Source organism: Coregonus clupeaformis, unplaced genomic scaffold (genome assembly GCF_020615455.1).
Source record: "Coregonus clupeaformis isolate EN_2021a unplaced genomic scaffold, ASM2061545v1 scaf0128, whole genome shotgun sequence".
NCBI classification, from domain to species: domain Eukaryota; kingdom Metazoa; phylum Chordata; class Actinopteri; order Salmoniformes; family Salmonidae; genus Coregonus; species Coregonus clupeaformis.
The window spans coordinates 599,882-620,451 of record NW_025533583.1 but is presented as its reverse complement, the minus strand read 5'-3'; the positions used below and the strand labels follow the sequence as shown (position 1 = coordinate 620,451).

General features: G+C 42.8%; 1 protein-coding gene across 1 annotated transcript in view; it reads left to right on the top strand.

Annotated features, from left to right (window-relative positions):
* Nucleotides 1-20,570, top strand: part of LOC121576359 (choline/ethanolamine kinase-like) — a 67,270-nt gene that overhangs the window by 14,158 nt on the left and 32,542 nt on the right. The window lies entirely within an intron of this gene.

Below are 20,570 nucleotides of genomic sequence, written 5' to 3'. Positions count from 1 at the left end.
GTGGATCTGTTGGGGCGGTATGCAAATTGGAGTGGGTCTAGGGTTTCTGGGATTATGCTGTTGATGTGAGCCATGACCAGTCTTTCAAAGCACTTCATGGCTACAGACGTCAGTGCTACGGGTCGGTAGTCATTTAGGCAGGTTATCTTAGAGTTCTTGGGCACGGGGACTATGGTGGTCTGCTTGAAACATGTTGGTATTACAGACTCAGTCAGGGACATGTTGAAAATGTCAGTGAAGACACTTGCCAGTTGGTCAGCACATGCTCGGAGTGCACGTCCTGGTAATCCGTCTGGCCCTGCGGCCTTGTGAATGTTGACCTGCTTAAAAGTCTTACTCACATCGGCTACGGAGAGCGTGATCACATAGTCGTCCGGAACAGCTGGTGCTCTCATGCATGCTTCAGTGTTGCTTGCCTCGAAGCGAGCATAGAAGTGGTTTAGCTCGTCTGGTAGGCTTGTGTCACTGGGCAGCTCGCGGCTGTGCTTCCCTTTGTAGTCTGTAATAGTTTTCAAGCCCTGCCACATCCGACGAGCGTCAGAGCCAGTGTAGTATGATTCAATCTTAGACCTGTATTGACTCTTTGCCTGTTTGATGGTTCGTCGGAGGTCATAGCGGGATTTCTTATAAGCGTCCGGGTTAGAGTCCCGTTCCTTGAAAGCGGCAGCTCTACCCTTTAGCTCAGTGCGGATGTTTCCTGTAATCCATGGCTTCTGGTTGGGGTATGTACGTACGGTCACTGTGGGGACGACATCATCGATGCACTTATTGATGAAGCCAGTGACTGATGTGGCGTACTCCTCAATGCTGTCTGAAGAATCCCGGAACATGTTCCAGTCTGTGCTAGCAAAACAGTCCTGTAGCTTAGCATCTGCGTCATCTGACCACTTTTTTATTAACCGAATCACTGGTGCTTCCTGCTTCAGTTTTTGCTTATAAGCAGGAATCAGGAGGATAGAGTTATGGTCAGATTTGCCAAATGGAGGGCGAGGGAGAGCTTTGTATGCGTCTCTGTGTGTGGAGTAAAGGTGGTCTAGAGTTTTTTTCCCTCTGGTTGCACATTTAACATGCTGGTAGAAATGAGGTAGAACGGATTTAAGTTTCCCTGCATTAAAGTCCCCGGCTACTAGGAGCGCTGCATCTGGATGAGCGTTTTCCTGTTGATTAATGGCCTTGTACAACTCATTCAGTGCAATCTTAATGCCAGCATTGGTTTGTGGTGGTAAATAGACAGCTATGAAAAATATAGATGAAAACTCTCTTGGTAAATAGTGTGGTCTACAGCTTATCATAAGATACTCTACCTCAGGCGAGCAAAACCTCGAGACTTCCTTAGTATTGGATTTTGTGCACCAGCTGTTGTTTACAAATATACAGAGACCGCCACCCCTCGTCTTACCAGTAAATGTATAAATGTATATTAAGGGTCTTCAAGAGCAGGTATAAATGTACACTGAACCTATTGGCAAAAGCTATTGGTTTATGCCTGTATTCGGTCTGATAACTAGTTGTTTTCCACAGCCAGTAGGTGACAGTAGGACCATGATTATCCAGAAGAATAAACTCATCAAATTGGTGTCAACATTGTTGTTTTGAGGTTTCAATGCACAGGGAGAGAAAGCTGCAATGGGACGGTTTAAAAAAGTATAGAAGATCTTTGGAGAAAAGCTGGTGGGAGAGAGATGGTTCTGCAGGCATTTATTTCACAAGGCTTTGGAAAAAAGAAATCACAAACATAAAATTCTCCACTCTTGCGCTCAACCTTTTCAACAAGGACAATGAAAAGCGATGAAAATGGTTACATGTGGTATTGTTCAAGGACAGGAGATGTGTTAGAGGAGAGGCACTTGAAAAAGGAAGGAGCACAGGTAAGTAACATCCATGTGAACCCCATATTTCCCAATATTGTCTGAACTCCTCATATAAGTAAATTCAATGAAAGTAAAGTTGATATTTTCAGCAATTGATTGTAAGATAATGGTCCAGATAATGTATGTACCAGTAAGTGTTCACATGTTATTACACCTATATATCAAAGATAGTATTCATGATCATATTTCTAATAGTCATACAATACCACCACTGATTTTTAGATTCTGACTAATAACAAACATCATGGGCAGGTTTCCCAGACACATATTAATCCTAGTTGTGGACTAAAACACATCAATGGAGATTCTCCATTGCAATGGCTTCTTAGTTGTAGACCATGCTTAATCTGTGTCCAGGAAACCAGCCCCATATGATGTTTCTGCCTCCCACCATATACAGCCTTGTACACTAAACAAAAATATAAATGCAACATGTAACGTGTTGGTTTCATGAGCTGAAATAAAAGATCTCAGAAAGTCTCCATATGCACAAAAAGCTTGTTTTGGCTAAAATGTTGTGCACATTTGTCTACATTCCTGTTAGTGAGCATTTCTCCTTTGCCAAGTGATCAGGCTCTGTCGTAGCCGGCCGCGACCGGGAGACCCATGGGGCGGCTCACAATTGGCCCAGCGTCGTCCAGGGTAGGGGAGGGAATGTCCGGCAGGGATGTAGCTCAGTTGGTAGAGCATGGCGTTTGCAACGCCAGGGTTGTGGGTTCGAAAAAATAATAAAAGTAATGTATGCACTCACTGACTGTAAGTCACTCTGGATAAGAGCGTCTGCTAAATGACTTAAATGTAAATGATCCATCCACCTGACAGGTGTGGCATATCAAGAAGCTGATTAAACAGCATGATCATCACACAGGTGCACCTTGTGCTGGGGACAATAAAAGGCCACTTTAAAATGTGCAGTTTTGTAACACAACACAATGCCACAGATGTCTCAAGTTTTGAGGGAGCGTGCAATTTGCATGCTGACTGCAGGAATGTCCACCAGAGCTGTTGCCATATAATTGAATGTTAATTTCTCTACCATAAGCTGCTTCCAATGTCGTTTCAGAGTATTTCGCAGTACGTCCAACTGGCCTCACAACCGCAGACCACGTGTATGGCGTTCTGTGTGCGAGTATGGTTGGCTGATGTCATCATTGTGAACAGAGTGCACCATGTTGGCGGTGGGGTTATGATCAGACAGGATGGAGAAGATGACTTGAGAGAGAGCGAAAACGATGATGATGAAGATTTAAAGCGGACAGATGGAGCACATAGGTTCCGAGAGATGTAGAGAGAGAAAATGAAGAATCAAACAGAACATGAATATGGATACAGGGACAGTGAGGAGGAAAAGACAGGTGACCAAGAAGCAATGAGGAAAGGCACAGAAGGTGACTTAGAGAGAAAGGATGATGAGGATTCAAAGAGGAAAGAGGGACTGGGAGAAGAAGAGCGAAAGGACACAGAACACCATATACATCGTGGAGAAGATGAGATCAGACAGGATGGAGAAGATGACTTGAGATGATGATGATGATGATGATGATGCTAGTGAGGAGGAAATGTTTGCTGATGAAGTGGGTTCAAACCATGAGCAAACACGCCATGTTGAGCCTGATGGCTCCATGAAGGAAAAAGGTGAATGACTACAGGAACAAGGCTTGAACCAAAACAATTCATTATGAAGGTTCCACAAAGAAAGTGAAACAAAATGAAACCACTGTCTGGCACAACTAATCTTCATAAGCCATGGACACGTGCTCTATACAGAGTTTACAAAACACTCTCCATGTTGTACACTTGTTTTAATGTACCAGCATGTTAAGTTCAGGGGGAGTAGGAAAATGCTGTGCCCGTATCTCAAAGTAAAGGAGGTATGTTCCTTCACAAGCTGTCAAGGTACATACTGTATCTCTTTTAAAATACAACACAAGCCTCTAAAAAAAACAAGACAGTGGCTGTACAGGTCACCTGTGTAGGAGAAGTGAAACCCTTTAAAGGTGAGGTTATTTCCTGGTCTGTAAGCTACCACGGAAGAGGGAAAGGAGTAAATAACTTTTATTACACCAACCTTAACAAGACGCCATTGCCCGAGCTGATGGCAGTGAAATATCAGCCGTAGCCTCAAGAAAGAAGTCTTGAAAGTAAACTCATCAGAGCTACAAAGAAGCACTCATCTCCATGACGACGTGATCATGGAGTTGATCTTGATGCAAACCATTATAAAGGAGTGTGACTACAATGTTAAATGATGTCCCGGGTATGTACAGCATGTTCAAGTGGATCCTTTTGGCGTTCACCTGTATACCGAGACAGGGTTGGCTATTGCTGTGCGTCACCTCAGGCAAAGACGACCTGTCATTCTGCACCTGGATTCCACTGGAGGAGTGGTGAGCCACATCCCTTCCCAGCCAAAGCGGGCGCTTTATTATAGACAAGCCTCCCCTTCCAGTGTCCGAAATGGTCACCAATGACCATGCAGTACCAAACCTGGTGTTTTGGATGATGCAGACCTTGCACAAAGTCAGCAAGATGACTACCCACAGGGTGCACCAGGTAGAAACAGATTACAGTTGGGCCCTTATCCAGAGTGTCCTTCTTGCCTTCAGTAGAGAAAATATAAGTGACTACCTGGAGAAGGCTTATCGGGTGGTCCAGAATGAGCGGAGCAGAAATAAACCAAAAAATATAACACTAGTTCAACTCTGCTCTGTTCATATTATCAAGGCCGTCTTTGGAGGTTTTGGCAGAGCAACAAAGAACAAGGGCCTGATGGAGTATTCAACAAACTGCGTTGCCTATCTCCTCAATAGCACCAGCCTGGAGAGTGCTTTGGGTGTCTTCACTCACATGTGCCATGTTTTCTTGGCTGAAGACTCCACAACCAGTGTGCAGAAAAGTCTGAAGGTGCTGACAAACCTCATCTGCATATCCAAGGTGCTAGATGATGAGGCAGACATTGTCAAACCCTTCCTGAAGGATGATGTGGCCCCAAGGGATGCAAATACCATCTTTTCCAGGTCACTGTTCACCGTTCACCTAGGAGTTCGCTTTGGCACTAAAGAACACATAGCGTGACATTTGAAGCAGAGAAAACTGAGGAAGTCGAGAGTATCAAACATTTCTGTCCAGAGCTGTTGGATGTCCTGTTGAAGGACTACCTGGGGATATTCCCAATTTGGAGTGGGATCTTGTTGGGGCACCTTAGTAGGTATGTGTCTACAGCAACACTTACAACAAAATCAGGGGATGAAAACCAGGGAAACCAACAGCAGAACAGTGGTTTGGGGTAGTAAAGAACAGCATACTGCGCAATCAAAGATTCCTTCAGCCTGGTGCTTTTGTTCGCAAAATGAACACTTCCCTGACAGGGTGTTACCGGGAGCACATGGTCTCCCAGAGAGAATGCTTGATAATCCACTCAAAGGTGACAGCATAGAGCACTCTTAGGAACAGTGGGCAAAGAGAACTGACAGAGCTGAAACACCCAAGAAAACAAATAACAAACGTTTTTCAGCCTCCCTCAAATGTGCCAACTCCCAAAGGCTCAAAGAAGCATTCCTCACGCAAGAACAGAAAGCAAACCGTACAGGTATGACTCTTTTACAGAAAAATAGTGTTTTATAAAATATAAAGTAATTATGTTGTCTTTGACATTTTTGGGTATAATAATTTTAACATTAACTTCAGATGCCTCTGCTGTCATCCTCCCGTAAAGGACTCCTAAAGACTTCTCATTGAAGGCTGAAGATGGGGACATCATAGGACAGACCAGACAGGTATGAGACTTTGACAATAAAGTATAGTGGTCAATGAGATTAACTATTACAAGTTTTGTGTTATGTGGTGTTGACAAAGGGGTAAGAGTCTACATTATTGAAATGAACTACATTGTTACATATTTTATTATTATAGATCCATATTTAACAATTTCTCACACAACTGAAATACTAAATCTTGTTGATGTGTTGTTCATTAGGCAAAGGACAAGTCACCAATTCTTCCAAGCCCCAAGAAAAGGCTCCGAAATAACATCACTAGCTCCTCTGGGTCCGAGTAAGAAATCCACTGACAGTGCAAAGACACAACGTAGTGTAGAAAAAGAGGTAAGAGTCAACAAGATTCACATTCAATGCATCTTTACATCTATGTATATTATATATCTGTATCTATTTATGTACACAAAGATAAACGCAACATGTAAAGTGTTGGTCCCATGTCCCACTCCTGAGTGGCGCAGTGGTCTAAGGCACTGCATCGCAGTGCTAACTGTGCCACTAGAGATCCTGGTTCGAATCCAGGCTCTGTCGCAGCCGGCCGCGACCGGGAGACTCATGGGCGGCGCACAATTGGCCCAGCGTCGTCCAGGGTAGGGGAGGGAATGGCCGGCAGGGATGTAGCTCAGTTGATAGAGCATGGCGTTTGCAACGCCAGGGTTGTGGGTTCGTTTCCCACGGGGGGCCAGTATAAAAAAAAATAAAAAAAATTAAAAAAAATGTATTCACTAACTGTAAGTCGCTCTGGATAAGAGCGTCTGCTAAATGACTAAAATGTAAATGTAATGTTTCATGAGCTGAAATACAAAATCCCAGAAATGTTCCATATGCACAAGAAGTTCTCTCAAAATGTGTGCACAAATTTGTTTACATCCCTGTTAGTGAGAATTTCTCCTTTGCCAAGATAATCCATCCACCTGACAGGTGTGGCATATCAAGAAGCTGATTAAACAGCATGATCATTACACAGGTGCACCTTGTGCTGGGGACAATAAAAGGCCACTTTCAAATGTGCAGTTTTGTCACACCACACAATGTCTCAAGTTTTGAGAGAGCATGCAATTGGCTTGCTGACTGCAGGAATGTCCACCAGAGCTGTTGCCAGATAATTGAATGTTAATTTCTCTACAATAAGCTGCCTCCAATGTCGTTTTAGAGAATTTGGCAGTACGTCCAACCGGCCTCACAACCGCAGACCATGTGTAACCACGCCAGCCCAGGACCTCCACATCCAGCTTCTTCACTTGCGGTATCGTGTGAGGTGGGGTGGGGTGCTGATTAGTATTTCTGTCAGTAATAAAGCCCTTTTGTGTGGAAAACTCATTCCGATTGGCTGTGCCTGGCTCCAAGGCCCACCCATGGCTGCATCCCTGCCCAGTCATGTGAAATCCATAGATTAGGGCCTAATGAATTGATTCCAATGGACTGATTTCCTTATACAGTGAGGGGGGAAAAGTATTTGATCCCCTGCTGATTTTGTACGTTTGCCCACTGACAAAGAAATTATCAGTCTATAATTTTAATGGTAGGTTTATTTAAACAGTGAGAGACAGAATAACAACAAAAGCATCCAGAAAAACGCATGTCAAAAATGTTATAAATTGATTTGCATTTTAATGAGGGAAACAAGTATTTGACCCCTCTGCAAAACATGACTTAGTACTTGGTGGCAAAACCCTTGTTGGCAATCACAGAGGTCAGACGTTTCTTGTAGTTGGCCACCAGGTTTGCACACATCTCAGGAGGGATTTTGTCCCACTCCTCTTTGCAGATCTTCTCCAAGTCATTAAGGTTTTGAGGCTGATGTTTGGCAACTCGAACCTTCAGCTCCCTCCACAGATTTTCTATGGGATTAAGGTCTGGAGACTGGCTAGGCCACTCCAGGACCTTAATGTGCTTCTTCTTGAGCCACTCCTTTGTTGCCTTGGCCATGTGTTTTGGGTCATTGTCATGCTGGAATACCCATCCATGACCCATTTTCAATGCCTTGGCTGAGGGAAGGAGGTTCTCACCCAAGATTTGACGGTACATGGCCCCGTCCATCGTCCCTTTGATGCAGTGAAGTTGTCCTGTCCCCTTAGCAGAAAAACACCCCCAAAGCATAATGTTTCCACCTCCATGTTTGACGGTGGAGATGGTGTTCTTGGGGTCATAGGGTCTCATCTGACCACAACACTTTCACCCAGTTCTCCTCTGAATCATTCAGATGTTCATTGGCAAACTTCAGACGGGCATGTATATGTGCTTTCTTGAGCAGGGGTACCTTGCGGGCACTGCAGGATTTCAGTCCTATACGGCGTAGTGTGTTACCAATTGTTTTCTTGGTGACTATGGTCCCAGCTGCCTTGAGATCATTGACAAGATCCTCCCATGTAGTTCTGGGCTCATTCCTCACCGTTCTCATGATCATTGCAACTCCACGAGGTGAGATCTTGCATGGAGCCCCAAGCCGAAGGAGATTGACAGTTATTTTGTGTTTCTTCCATTTGCGAATAATCGCACCAACTGTTGTCACCTTCTCACCAAGCTGCTTAGCGATGGTCTTGTAGCCCATTCCAGCCTTGTGTAGGTCTACAATCTTGTTCCTGACATCCTTGGAGAGCTCTTTGGTCTTGGCCATGGCGAAGAGTTTGGAATCTGATTGATTGATTGCTTCTGTGGACAGGTGTCTTTTATACAGGTAACAAACTGAGATTAGGAGCACTCCCTTTAAGAGTGTGCTCCTAATCTCAGCTCGTTACCTGTATAAAAGACACCTGGGAGCCAGAAATCTTTCTGATTGAGAGGGGGTCAAATACTTATTTCCCTCATTAAAATGCAAATCAATTTATAACATTTTTGACATGCATTTTTCTGGATTTTGTTGTTGTTATTCTGTCTCTCACTGTTCAAATAAACCTACCATTAAAATTATAGACTGATCATTTCATTGTCAGTGGGCTCAAATCAGCAGGGGATCAAATACTTTTTTCCCTCACTGTATGAACTGTAACTCAGGAAAATCTTTGAAGTTGTTGCATGTTGCGTTGATATTTTTGTTCAGTATTTAACTTCACTTGTTAAATATACATTAAATAAATAATGTTGTTGAGGTGTTGTTTATTAGGCAAAGGACCTGTGGCAGGAAGACACCACTGAAGAAGTGGTGTCAGTCATTTCTTTGCACAAAGTGACATCTGTTTTGCGGGTCAGTGAGTTCCAGACACTGAGGTCACATGAGTTGCTCACTGGAGAGGTGAGGTTAATGAAATTCCAACTTTGTCTACAATTGTTTGTCTACAACTTTGTCTACAATCTTGTTTTTGTCCAGTTGGGCACTGGAATGATGTCAGGCTTATGGGTTTTTGTCAGTAGCTGTTGGTGGATTTTGTCAATTTTTGTCTGGAAATAGTAGAAAAATCAAATAGTTGTAAAAATCATTGCATAGGTCATATGAGATGTTAGTGGGAAAGTGTCCTTAGGCTGGAACATGTGAGTGAAGGTGGAGATTTGGGTTTTAGCGTTGCCTCTCTCTGTGTTTATGGAAGTACAGTAGTAGGTAGGGGCTTCTGGGTGTTGAGTTTTTTTTGTATTGGGCAAGCTGGTTGGAGTAGGCCTGGGAGTGAACAGCTAGCCCAGTTCTCGCTCTGTAAATGGCACCCAGATCTTTCTAATAGGTGCAGTTCACATTAGTTGAGAACTCAACCAAATGTAAATCAAAACTAGACGTTGAAATAACATCTGCCCAGTGGGTTACTGCTGATTTGTCGCACTTTGAAAAGAGGCTAAAACCTTGGAAATAGTTTAAGACCAGCATGTCATTGCTAAGGTCACCAAATGAAACACACCAGTGTTAAAATTATGCCTCCTTGCAAAAATAAATCAGCACTTGTTGACATATTAGGCCTATGTTTTTATTTTATGTAAATTAATCCAACTGGTGATAACAATTGGTGGTGGTAACAATTTAAAGAAATAAGACTGAAAAATGTTGTAATGTGTTACTGTTTTCTTTTCCAGACCGTCAAACATTACATCTTGCTTAACCTGAAGGACTGCAATAAGAAAGGCCTGTATTACATAAACCACTATGTGACCTATGCCATTCTCTATGGTTCGAATGAGCAAAGAAACAGTCTGTCAAAGGTAATACGTAAAGATGATCAATTATTTTTTGTATTATATATATATATATATATATATATATATATATATATATATATATATATATATATATATATATATATTATTTTACAGTGGGGAAAAAAGTATTCAGTCAGCCACCAATTGTGCAAGTTCTCCCACTTAAAAAGACGAGAGAGGCCTGTAACTTTCATCATAGGTACACGTCAACTATGACAGACAAAATGAGGAAAAAAAATCCAGAAAATCACATTGTAGGATTTTTAATTAATTTATTTGCAAATTATGGTGGAAAATAAGTATTTGGTCAATAACAAAAGTTTCTCAATACTTTGTTATATACCCTTTGTTGGCAATGACACATGTCAAACGTTTTCTGTAAGTCTTCACAAGGTTTTCACACACTGTTGCTGGTATTTTGGCCCATTCCTCCATGCAGATCTCCTCTAGAGCAGTGATGTTTTGGGGCTGTCGCTGGGCAACACGGACTTTCAACTCCCCTCCAAAGATTTTCTATGGGGTTGAGATCTGGAGACTGGCTAGGCCACTCCAGGACCTTGAAATGCTTCTTACGAAGCCACTCCTTCGTTGCCCGGGCGGTGTGTTTGGGATCATTGTCATGCTGAAAGACCAAGCCACATTTCATCTTCAATGCCCTTGCTGATGGAAGGAGGTTTTCACTCAAAATCTCACGATACATGGCCCCATTCATTCTTTCCTTTACAGGGATCAGTCGTCCTGGTCCCTTTGCAGAAAAAACAGCCCCAAAGCATGATGTTTCCACCCCCCATGCTTCACAGTAGGTATGGTGTTCTTTGGATGCAACTCAGCATTCTTTGTCCTCCAAACACGACGAGTTGAGTTTTTACCAAAAAGTTATATTTTGGTTTCATCTGACCATATGACATTCTCCCAATCCTCTTCTGGATCATCCAAATGCACTCTAGCAAACTTCAGACGGGCCTGGACATGTACTGGCTTAAGCAGGGGGACACGTCTGGCACTGCAGGATTTGAGTCCCTGGCGGCGTAGTGTGTTACTGATGGTAGGCTTTGTTACTTTGGTCCCAGCTCTCTGCAGGTCATTCACTAGGTCCCCCCGTGTGGTTCTGGGATTTTTGCTCACCGTTCTTGTGATCATTTTGACCCCACAGGGTGAGATCTTGCGTGGAGCCCCAGATCAAGGGAGATTATCAGTGGTCTTGTATGTCTTCCATTTCCTAATAATTGCTCCCACAGTTGATTTCTTCAAACCAAGCTGCTTACCTATTGCAGATTCAGTCTTCCCAGCCTGGTGCAGGTCTACAATTTTGTTTCTGGTGTCCTTTGACAGCTCTTTGGTCTTGGCCATAGTGGAGTTTGGAGTGTGACTGTTTGAGGTTGTGGACAGGTGTCTTTTATACTGATAACAAGTTCAAACAGGTGCCATTAATACAGGTAACGAGTGGAGGACAGAGGAGCCTCTTAAAGAATAAGTTACAGGTCTGTGAGAGCCAGAAATCTTGCTTGTTTGTCGGTGACCAAATACTTATTTTCCACCATAATTTGCAAATAAATTCATTACAAATCCTACAATGTGATTTTCTGGATTTTTTTCCCTCATTTTGTCTGTCATAGTTGACGTGTACCTATGATGAAAATTACAGGCCTCTCTCATCTTTTTAAGTGGGAGAACTTGCACAATTGGTGGCTGACTAAATACTTATTTTCCCCACTGTATACACACTGCTCAAAAAAATAAAGGGAACACTAAAATAACACATCCTAGATCTGAATGAATGAAATAATCTTATTAAATACTTTTTTCTTTACATAGTTGAATGTGCTGACAACAAAATCACACAAAAATTATCAATGGAAATCAAATGTATCAACCCATGGAGGTCTGGATTTGGAGTCACCCTCAAAATTAAAGTGGAAAACCACACTACAGGCTGATCCAACTTTGATGTAATGTCCTTAAAACAAGTCAAAATGAGGCTCAGTAGTGTGTGTGGCCTCCACGTGCCTGTATGACCTCCCTACAACGCCTGGGCATGCTCCTGATGAGGTGGCGGATGGTCTCCTGAGGGATCTCCTCCCAGACCTGGACTAAAGCATCCGCCAACTCCTGGACAGTCTGTGGAGCAACGTGGCGTTGGTGGATGGAGCGAGACATGATGTCCCAGATGTGCTCAATTGGATTTAGGTCTGGGGAACGGGCGGGCCAGTCCATAGCATCAATGCCTTCCTCTTGCAGGAACTGCTGACACACTCCAGCCACATGAGGTCTAGCATTGTCTTGCATTAGGAGGAACCCAGGGCCAACCGCACCAGCATATGGTCTCACAAGGGGTCTGAGGACCTCATCTCGGTACCTAATGGCAGTCAGGCTACCTCTGGCGAGCACATGGAGGGCTGTGCGGCCCCCCAAAGAAATGCCACCCCACACCATGACTGACCCACCGCCAAACTGGTCATGCTAGAGGATGTTGCAGGCAGCAGAACGTTCTCCACGGTGTCTCCAGACTCTGTCACATCTGTCACATGTGCTCAGTATGAACCTGCTTTCAACTGTGAAGAGCACAGGGCGCCAGTGGCGAATTTGCCAATCTTGGTGTTCTCTGGCAAATGCCAAACGTCCTGCACGGTGTTGGGCTGTAAGCACAACCCCCACCTGTGGACGTCGGGCCCTCATACCACCCTCATGGAGTCTGTTTCTGACCGTTTGAGCAGACACATGCACATTTGTGGCCTGCTGGAGGTCATTTTGCAGGGCTCTGGCAGTGCTCCTCCTGCTCCTCCTTGCACAAAGGCAGAGGTAGCAGTCCTGCTCCTGGGTTGTTGCTCTCCTACGGCCTCCTCCACGTCTCCTGATGTACTGGCCTGTCTCCTGGTAGCGCCTCCATGCTCTGGACACTACGCTGACAGACACAGCAAACCTTCTTGCCACAGCTCGCATTGATGTGCCATCCTGGATGAGCTGCACTACCTGAGCCACTTGTGTGGGTTGTAGACTCCGTCTCATGCTACCACTAGAGTGAAAGCACCGCCAGCATTCAAAAGTGACCAAAGCATCAGCCAGGAAGCATAGGAACTGAGAAGTGGTCTGTGGTCACCACCTGCAAAACCAGGCCTTTATTGGGGGTGTCTTGCTAATTGCCTATAATTTCCACCTGTTGTCTATTCCATTTGCACAACAGCATGTGAAATGTATTGTCAATCAGTGTTGCTTCCAAAGTGGACAGTTTGATTTCACAGAAGTGTGATTGACTTGGAGTTACATTGTGTTGTTTAAGTGTTCCCTTTATTTTTTTGAGCAGTGTATATATATATATATTTTAGCAGTTTTCTAGATTTAGAGTTCTAGACATCAGGTTCTCAATGATTTAATCAATTAATAATTACAGCTGTAAACAGTACAATATTAATATTTGTTTTTAAATTAGTGATTTATTAAGGTAAACTTTCACTTGTACGATTCTGCCATCGGCTTGGTTAATCTGGAGAACCACTGGAAACTTGTGGTAAGAACTTCAAATCCATAAAAAAAGGGACCAAGGCAATCTTCATGTAAAACATTTAAAAATGCATTTTTTTGTGATGGCATGTTCAATAGAACCAACAGATAAAAACTGACGCGTTTCAGCATCATGGCCTTCGTCAGGGAGTAACAATTAAATAATGAGAGCATGTCCTCTTTTGAAACAAACCATGTTCCCATCAGCCCTGATTGAAAGAGAGTGGGTACACAATAGTCACTTAGTAAACAGTATACAATAGTAATTTGGGATCAGACAGCTAATTGTTTCAAATAGCTGACTGCCAATCTTTGTCAGACATTGTGAAGGAGAAGAAGTTTAGTGAGAGAGTCATCACATTTCCCCCAACACAGACATGCTTGAAGATTACCACAATGTTCAGTAGTGTAAGTAAGTAAGATAGGAAGTAGGAGCCCTTGTGCGAGCAGATGCAGCTTGCACATGGCAGGATGGCTCAGAGGAGCAAGAGCCTCTGTCCTCTTTGTACAAGTACACCTCCTGGACAGGACCCCAGTCTGTCACAGGGCTTTATACCTAATCTATCTTGTTAATGCTGAGTGCCAAGCAGAAAGTCATTTTTGGCATGAATAAGCCAGGCATCATACACCCAACCTTTTAAATTGTTTCTAAATTAATTAGTTTTGATTTTGTCTGTGAGATTGAAAGGGGGGGTTAGCCATGTTGTTTCCAAGCCCCAGTAATATGATGTCCACAATATGTACTGATGTCCACAGGACTCATTCAATGATTATAGATTAGCTAGCTGTTGGTCCTTCATGACACACTTGAGGCAGAATATTTCACATTTGGTCCGATGTGAGAATGAGACCAGGGCCCGTATCCACAAAGCTTTGCAGAATAGGAGTGCTGATCTACAGTAAGGTCTGAGTTGATCACTAAACTTTCTCTCTATTGAGTAGCCTATTAACAAGGCTTAATCCGGATGTCAATCAATGTATCTGTTTAAACCAGGATGCATTCAGGATTAAATCCATGTCGTTTACACTACCTGTAATTCAGTAAAGGCGAAGACATGACATAGGATAAAATCATATTAACCTCTAGGCTTAATTTCTGCTGTTTTGATCATAATATAAGTAGTTAGTTGAGGTACAGTCACAAGCTCTTTAAATCCTTACGGTTGTGGATATACATTTCCCTACTGTATCTACATGCCATCAGCAAGCAGCTGTTCATCCTTGATCCCAACCGAGTAGCTGATGCTGAGGAATATCGGGTGGCATTCAGGAAATTCAGGTGAAATATATTACAGATATCTTCTTATCTCGTAGTCCTACATGATATAACAATGTTACTGTAGATGTACTTATTAGGAAAAGTTGACATACATTACTATGTCTACTTCTTTGTTAGGAATAACTATTAAAAAGTAATACGTTATGTTCTGGTGAAACAATAGTTATGAACTCTGGAGTTCAACTTTTATTTGTCACAATATGAAGGGTATATATCTTAAATGTTAATGTCCAATAATAGCTGCAATAATCCCAGATTGTGCCTTTAATATAAGGTAAGTATGTCTGAGCCGAATGACCAATGGGGAGCCCTAGGCAGCTTGATGTAAAATTACATCCCTGGACAGGACACTACTCTGTTGCGGGTTCTTACCCCCAGTCTATATGCTGAGTCTTGTATTGAACCCAAAACCTTCCATTGTCAGAGCACTCGCAGGACAATCGAACTACAAGGTACTGGTTTCCTATATCTTTGGTTTCATGCAAAATATTGTGAATAAACATGTGGAGAATGACATTGACATTGTTGTACACTACAGAACCTTCTTCAAGATGAGGAGAAATCGCCTGGTTAAAGAAGGCTGCGTGGACATCAAATGGACGGCAGGAAACATTGACTCTTCCAAACAGAAAGATGCCACTAGCTGTGGCGTCTTCGTGACGAAGGTGCGTGCAGGCCCTGTAGTGCAGGGCGGCACAACCCTGTTCCTAGAGACCCACCCTCCTGTAGGTTTTGGCTCCAACCCCAATTGTAACTGTTCTGATTTCAATTTATCAACCAGCTAATTATTATAATTTGTTGTGCAAGACTAGGGTTGGACAGAAACCTACAGGCAAGTTGCTCTCCAAGAAAAGGGTTGGGCAGCCCTAGTGTAGGGAGTGTATCACAGAGTGAGTCATGGCACCAAAGTTACAGATTTGACATTGTGTATGAATCTCTTGCCTTCCACCTGTAATGTAAGCTACAACCGTCCTCTACATTGTTGTGACCTGTCAGGCCATCTTGCATTCAAATTTTATAAGCCTGAAACGTTACCAATAGACCAAACCAAAAGCACATTGCTAGCTCCAATGAAACTATTTCAGCGTAGGGAGTAAGTTTATCACACCGGATTATTGGTAACAGGTAATACTATAGTATTCTGCGAAAAGTATTTATGTTGACTTAGTGTTATTCTGTGCTCCATCAACAGATGGCCAAATAAGTGATCCAGAGGTTCCTGACAACATCTACAGTGCATTCAGAAAGTATTAAGACCCCATGATTTTTTCCACATTTTGTTACGTTACAGCCTTATTCTAAAATGGATAAAATTGTGTTTTTTCCCTCATCAATCTACACACAATACCCCATAATGACAAAGCAAAAACAGGTTTTTAGAAATGTTTACAAATGTATTAAAAATTTAAAACTGAAATATCACATTTAAATAAGTATTCAGACCCTTTACTCAGTACTTTGTTGAAGCACCTTTGACAGCGATTACAGCCCTGAGTCTTCTTGGGTATGATGTTACTAGCTTGGCACACCAGTATTTGGGGAGTTTTTCCCCATTCTTCTCTGCAGATCCTCTCAAGCTTTGTCAGGTTGGATGGGGAGCGTTGCTGCACGGCTATTTTCAGGTCTCCAATTCAGGGCTCTGGCTGGGCCACTCAAGGACATTATTATTATTATTATTATTATTATTATTATTCAGAGACTTGTCCCGAAGCCACACCCGCGCTGCCTTGGCTGTGTGCTTAGGGTCGTTGTTCACCTTCCAGAACCTTCGCCCCAGTCTGAGGTTCTGAGCGCTCTAGAGCAGGTTTTCATCTCTCCGTACTTTACTTCGTTCATCTTTCCCTCGACCATGACTAGTCTCCCTGGTGCTGAAAACATCCCCACAGCATGATGCTGCCACAACCATGCTTCAGCGTAGGGAGGGTGCCCGGTTTCCTCCAGACGTGACGCTTGGCATTCAGGCCAAATAGTTCAATCTTGGTTTCATCAGACCAGAAAATCTTGTCTGAGAGTCCTTTAGGTGCATTTGGCAAACTCCAAGCGGGCTGTCACGTGCCTTTTACTGAGGAGTGGCTTCCTTCTTGCCACTCTACCATAAAGGCCTGATTGGTGGAGTGCTGCAGAGATGGTTGTCCTTCTGGAAGGTTCTCCCATCTACACAGAGGAACTCTGGTGCTCTGTCAGAGTGACCTACGGGTTCTTGGTCACCTCCCTGACCAAGGCCCTTCTCCCCCTATTGCTCAGTTTGGCCTGGCGGCCAGCTCTAGGAAGAGTCTTGGTGATTCCAAACTTCTTCCATTTAATAATGATGGAGGCCACTGTGTTCTTGGGGACCTTCAATGCTGCAGGCATTTTTTGGTACCCTTCCCCAGAGCTGTGCTTCAACACAATCCTGTCTCGGAGCTCTACAGACAATTCCTTCGACCTCATGGCTTGGTTTTTGTTCTGACATGCACTGTCAACTGTGGGACCTTATATAGACAGGTGTGTGCCTTTCCAAATCATGTCCAATCAATTGAATTTACCACAGGTGGACTCCAAGTTGTAGAAACATCTTAAGGATGATCAATGGAAACAGGATGGACCTGAGCTCAATTTTGAGTGTCATAGCAAAGGGTCTGAATACTTATGTAAATAAGGTATTTTTTGTATATATGTGCAAACATTTCTTAACCTGTTTTCGCTTTGTTATTATGGAGATTGATGTGTAGATTGATGAGGGAAAACATTTATTTAATAAGGCTGTAACGTAACAAAATGTGGAAAAAGGCAAGGGGTCTGAATACTTTCAGAATGCGCTGTACATAAATGTGAGAAAGAAATCAAGCCTGAAACTCTGCCTGGGATTTGCCTGTGAAATCCTAGTCTTCAGGTACTAATTCAAGCGTGATGTGTATTTGTCATAAAAGTGCTTTATAAGATATTTCAAAGAAAAAGGGGAAACAAACTTTAAATATGTCATTGTGATTCTATTGTCACAATTCTATTGCTCTCATTGTGGAATGACAACCTTGGCAGGAGGAAGCAAGACCTTCGATTGGGTAAGTGGCAGTAATAGAGATTCCACTTTAAGATAGGAGACGTGTTGGTTTCACTCTACCATCATCACATCCAGCCCCACCACTTTTATGACCATGTGCAACCCAGCAAGAATGTTTGCAAAAGCCCTGAAAAACACTGCCTTAGTACGGATCTCCAATAAACACAACAAGACTTAGACCCCAGAGACTCTGACCAGCACTACAGGAGCATCAGGGCCAGCCCCTGGTCTTCATGTCCCGAAAAGTCTGAAAAGGAATTTGAAATACATTAAAACACACAAATGTTGAAGTAAAGACCCCTGCCAACTAATATCAACACTTATTTTGTTTTTAATAAATAACTTGACTTGTGTAACTTTAAGAAACATTGCCCTGTGCTTTGTAGTTCCGAGAGAATGAGAGACTTTTCTACAGAACCCCTCCTTCTCGCTCTCCAGTTAATGTGACATCTCCCAGCTCTTATTGACACTTAATCATGAGCCCTCTCTTTTTCCATTTACTGTGATACGTTTAAAAGAAAACTGTGAACATGTTTTAAACTGTACCTGCATGGGATTATTTGCGCAGAGCAAATTGGCCAGTTGTTGATTTTTCAATGGAACATTTCTACAGTTGATTCAGGTTTTAAATTCACGCTGTAAAAAGTTTAATAAATACTGAGCGGTGGAAAATAACCCGTGTTTAGTGTGATTGTGTCATTTATACTCTGTGTATAGTAAAACACTCAAAATCACACGCATCATTATTATATTTTCATATTTTTAGAAAAGTTTGTTCCAAAGTAATGTGTTTTTGCAAATAGATTGATTAATCTTATTCTTGTATATTGTTGTACATTTCTCGTTGTAGGTAAAACCCTCTGCAAAGGGTTCTACCTAACACCAAATGTGGTTACCCTATGGGGACAAGCAGAAGAAGACTATGGGCCAGTTTTCCGGACACAGATTTTCAGGTCTCTCCAGAGATGTTCGATCGGGTTCAAGTCCGGGCTCTGGCTGGGCAACTCAAGGACATTCAGAGATTTGTCCCGAAGCCACTCCTGCGTTGTCTTGACTGTGTGCTTAGGGTCATTGTCCAGTTAGAAGGTGAACCATCGCACCAGTCTGAGGTCCCGAGCGCTCTGGACAGGTTTTCATCAAGGATCTCTCTGTACTTTGCTCCGTTCATCTTTGCCTCGATCCTGACTATTTTCCCATTTCCTGCTGCTGAAAAAGTCCCCCCAAGCATGATGCTGCCACCACCATGCTTCACCGTAGGGATGGTGCCAGGTTTCCCCCAAACGTGATGCTTGGCATTCAGGCCAAAGGGTTCAGTCTTGATTTCATCAGACCAGAGAATCTTGTTTCTCATGGTCTGACCGTCCTTTAAGTGCCTTTTGGTAAAATCCAAGCGGGCTGTCGTGGCTTTTATTGAGGAGAGGCTTCTTTCTGGCCACTCTACCATAAAGGCCTGATTGGTGGAATGCTGCAGAGATGGTTGTCCTTCTGGAAGGTTCTCCCGTCTCCACAGAGGAACTCTAGAGCTCTGTCAGAGTGACCATCGGGTTCTTGGTCACCACCCTGACCAAGGCCCTTATCCCCCGTTTGCTCAGTTTGGCCAGGCGGCCAGCTCTAGGAAGAGTCTTGGTGGTTCCAAACTTCTTCCATTTAAGAATGTTGGAGGCCACTGTGTTCTTGGGGATCTTCAATGCTGCAGAAATGTTTTAGTACCCTTCCCCAGATCTGTGCCTCGACACAATCCTGTCTCTGAGCTCTACGGACAATTCCTTCAACCTCATGCACTATCAACTGTGGGACCTTATATAGACAGGTGTGTGCCTTTTCATATCATGTCCAATCAATTGAATTTACCACAGGTGGACTCCAATCAAGTTGTAGAAACATCTCAAGGATGATCAATGGAAACAGGATGCACCTGAGCTCAATTTTGAGTTTCATAGCAAATGGTCTGAATACTTATGTAAATAAGGTATTTCTGTTTTTTGGTTTATATAGGTGTGCAAAAATTTCTAAAAACCTGTTTCCACTTTGTCGTTATGGGGTATTGTGTGTAGATTGATGAGAATTATTATTTTTTAAATCCATTTTAGAATGAGGCTGTAATGTAACAAAGTGGAAAAAGTGAAGGAGTCTGAATACTTTCTGAAGGCACTGTGTGTGTATATACAGTACCAGTCAAAGGTTTGGACACCTACTCATTCAAGGGTTTTTCTTTATATTTTTTTTACTATTTTTTATATTGTAGAATAATAGTGAAGACATCAAAACTTTGAAATAACACATATGGAATCATGTAGTAACCAAAAATGTGTTCAACAAGACAATGACCCAACACACCTCCAGGCTGTGTAAGGGCTATTTTACCAAGAAGGAGAGTGATGGAGTGCTGCATCAGATGACCTGGCCTCCACAATCCCCCGACCTCAACCCAATTGAGATGGTTTGGGATGAGTCGGATGGCAGAGTGAAGGAAAAGCAGTCAACAAGTGCTCAGCATATGTGGGAACTTCTTCAAGACTGTTGGAAAAGCATTCCTGGTGAAGCTGGTTGAGAGAATGCCAAGAGTGTGCAATGCTGTCGTCAAGGCAAAGGGTGGCTATTCGAAGAATCTCAAATATAAAATATATTTTGATTTGTTTAACACTTTTTTGGTTGTTACATGATTACATATGTGTTATTTAATAGTTTAGATGTCTTCACTATTATTATGCAATGTAAAAATGAAGAAAAACCATGGAATGAGTAGGTGTGTCCAAACTTTTGACTGGTAGTGTATATATGTAATTTACTCTGACATTACTCATTATGGTATTTCTTGGGATTTGTGTGTATTGTTAGGTATACTGCACTGTTGGAGCTAGAAACATTAGCATTTCACTGCACCTGCGATAACATCTGCAAAACATGTACGCGACCAATAAAATTGCTCACTACATATCTGCTGCAGTATAAATATATCTTCCAAAATAATATTGCGATATGTAACT